This window comes from Galeopterus variegatus, unplaced genomic scaffold, assembly GCF_000696425.1.
Source record: "Galeopterus variegatus unplaced genomic scaffold, G_variegatus-3.0.2 Scaffold1403, whole genome shotgun sequence".
NCBI lineage: Eukaryota > Metazoa > Chordata > Mammalia > Dermoptera > Cynocephalidae > Galeopterus > Galeopterus variegatus.
This window is the reverse complement of record NW_007727514.1, coordinates 213,317-216,652: the sequence shown is the minus strand read 5'-3', so window position 1 is coordinate 216,652 and position 3,336 is coordinate 213,317. Positions and strand designations below refer to the sequence as shown.

General features: G+C 43.2%; 1 protein-coding gene across 1 annotated transcript in view; it reads left to right on the top strand.

The window, feature by feature from the left end:
• The first annotated feature begins 3,034 nt into the window (after positions 1 to 3,034).
• Positions 3,035 to 3,336, top strand: part of LRRC8D (leucine rich repeat containing 8 family, member D) — a 105,972-nt gene continuing 105,670 nt past the window's right edge. The window contains exon 1 of the mRNA XM_008576798.1: positions 3,035 to 3,201. The gene's annotated coding sequence lies outside the window, so the exon portion shown is untranslated. The remainder of the gene's footprint in view (positions 3,202 to 3,336) is intronic.

Below are 3,336 nucleotides of genomic sequence, written 5' to 3'. Positions count from 1 at the left end.
TTAACCACCAAAGTAACATCTTTCTCTTTTCACATGAAGATAAGCAGCATTGTTTTTGTTTTTTTATTTAATTTATTTATGTTTTTGACTAGTCACGTGCAGAAGTGAGAAGGCGGGAAAAGAAATAGGGCAAGGAGTTCCATCTGTAACTTTTTGTGAGCAACCACTTGATATAACTCACTGCCTTTGGACCAGCAGCAGCATTGTTGTTGGAGATGAGTTTATCATCTCTCCTCTACACTGTTAGTCCAGACAAGCTATCTCTTGTAATTTAATTTGGAGCCTCTAAAATGGCCTTCACAGTGTTGCTGTCTTTGTCTATGACCTTTGCAACTTAGGGAGTAGAGACATTCAGAGTGAACCCCTCAGATTTTTCTGTGATCAATTTCATCTTTTGTGGTATCATGTGCCTAACTGGGAGCATATTTTTTTCTCTTCTTATGAAGTTGTGATTTTAATTTTGTTTTTGTTTTTGTTTTGCTCAGCATTAGGAAAAAGAAACACTTCTTCATGAAGTACAGGAGTGGGAGAATACCTGATGGAAAGGGTGATGTGAAGCTTAGGTCTTATGGTTCTTAGGATTAGGAAACATGTTAAGAACTGTGTTGTATTCTCCAAACTATAAACTTTATGTGATCTATACACAGAGTGAATGCTATTAAATATTTTCAGTGAGGAGAAAAGTTTTAGTTTTACAGAGCCTAAGACAGAAACGTGGTTGTCCTGTTCCCACAGCTGGCCAGTACTCTGGAGGAGAGTATTATGAATGCAATTTGTTACCTAGTAAATGGTACAAACTTTAATACATTTCATAAAATTATCACTCAGCACTAGTGTACTAGGACAAAGTAGGAATAGTTGACTGTTGACTGTTTTTACATGAATGACTTAATTTTTCAGAACTAAGGGAGATTTTTTAAAGTTAGGTAGTCTAATCTCACAAGTTCCCACATACAGAGATTAAGGCTGTGCAGGTTAATTTAAATGTGTTTTCCTTGCTTTTTCTTAATAATCTTATTTTTCTTCAGATGTCTTCCTTCTGGGCTGTTAGAGTTGTAATGAGTAACAGAAATGAAGGCAAGAATACCAAAAGATATTTTTACATAGAACTGTGTCCTTAAAAACATGGTAATTATTGACAGAGTTTTTAAAATGATAGTAGTTTTGAGCTAAATGCTCTCCTTTGCGCTCCCCCTCCCGCTGGGTAGAAATGGTAGCTCCTTGGGAAGAAACATTTTAGTTTGTGAAGAGATGAAGAGGTGACAAGTCCAGGGTAAGCAAGGGTCTGAGAGAAGGAAAAGGTGGAAAGAGCAGGATCCTGAAAGGATGCTTAGATCCCTCAGGAGGTTTTTAGTAATAAGCCCTCAATAGACTGTGAGTGCTTGAAGGATAGGAATGCATCATGCTGACTCTTTATAGCCCTTCTGCCCAACCCCTGCCATGCTTGAAGGCCGCCCCTGCCCTTTCTGTTCATCTGTCTGTGCTGCTCTAGTGAGGTGGTGGGGAGGGGTGGGCGGCATGGGGTTCATCTCACTCACTTTCTCCATAAGTGTCTGGAGGTCTCAGCATTGTCAAGAACCTTAATCACCATTTAATATGCACTCTGTTTCTGTCCCACATCAGGAGGCTAATAGCAGCACGCTACTAACAGGCGAGCGTGAACTAAGTGCTAAAGCAGAAGGAAAGGGAAAATGACAGAATGTCAGCATTTTAGTAAAAGGTGAGGCTGTGTGTGTGTGTTTGTGAACGACATTTGACTTTTTCTTAAAAAGACCCAGTTAGAGAAAAAAGAACTCAGGGAACAAATATTAGTCAGCTGATTAGGTTCCGAACTGGACAGACTTTGTACCTTGGCATACGAGTGTCTATCCTAGAATCTTTTGAACTTTTGCCACCAAGTAATTCTGAAAAGGCTGACAGAGGCAGTAGTAGGTTATGAAAAGAGCACAGTGTCCTCTGCCCAAGTAATCAAGGTACGTATTCTTCAGGTGGGTAAAGAACCTAGCTAGCTCAACAGGATGAGCTTGTGAGTAGCAGGATCATTCAGAAGAGATGAAGGAATGAATTACAGAGTCCAATGGACTTGACTTTTCTTCTAGAATTCATTATTGTTTTAGGAGTTAGCAGTGTATAGAGGACATGGCCCAGCATTTGTACTTAGGAAAGACCTGTATTCAACTCTCCATTTGACTACTTTCTAGCTGAGACATTGGGACAGTTATTTAACTTCTCTGATCCTGTTTCCTCATTTGGGAATATGGGAATAGGACTTTTGCAGATCTGTTGGGAAGTGTTAAGGCCAAGAGGAGATTAAGATGAGATGCTGTCTAGTGCTGAGTAGGAGCTTAGTATGCATCAATTTCTCTCTACTTCAGCCAAAAGATAGCTTTTTATGTAGAATAATCATTCTTTATATTGTGTTCTCCATTTTGAGTTTGGAAATATGAATGACTTTTACTTAAGCCAACAGCTTGATGACAAAAGGAGCTGTTTGTCAGAGACAGTCCTCTAAGTGCCTTGTAACTTGATAGATTCTGGGTGCAAGGGCGAGCAGGTTACAAATACCAACTCCTAGAGCTGGCACACTCTGCATATGGCAGATTCTTAAACCATCTGTTTCCTCTTTTTTCTAGCACTATCCTGAAGTTCATCTGAGGCAGAGTTCAACAAAATAAACCTAATCCCAGAACTTTGGAACTTCTCTGTTCCTCATATGCACAGAGAAATAAGGAATTGTTTTCTGAAAGAACGCACTGTGTACAGGATTATGTTCCGTGTGGAACTGGTAGATGTCAATGTTGGTGGACTGTGAGGATGAGGCTGGTCTGAGCAGGGACTCAGAATACTGTACAGTTGTGTTTTTTCCCCCTGGCGGTTCGTGGCGGCTCAGTTTGTGGCAGCTGTGTGCACGCTTTCTCTTTTGAGTCGGTGTGGCACAAGACAAGTCATTTCCCATCCTGAGGCTCCTCGGCTGCCGACTGTACTGGCCATACTAGGATGTGGCCATTAACTTTAAAATTTGCATAGATCCAGCCTCCATTCCCCTGGCAAGGCTGAGTCTCCTCGTTGCACCTTCCCCGAGGTGATTCTTTTCAGGGGGCGGGAGTGGGGAGGTGAGGAGAGGAGGAGAAGGCCGATTGCTACTCGGGGCGCCCGCGGCGGGCAGGAAGAGCCGAGGAATCGCGGAGTCCATTGATTTAGGTACATGTGGACGTGTGGGGAGCGGAGGACCCGGGCGGGGGCTGGAAACGGAAGGGCTGCGAGCGAGCGGGCGGGCGGGCGGCTGGCGGCGAGGCCGCCGGTAGGGGGAGGCCCGGGCCGAGGCCGAGCCGCCTC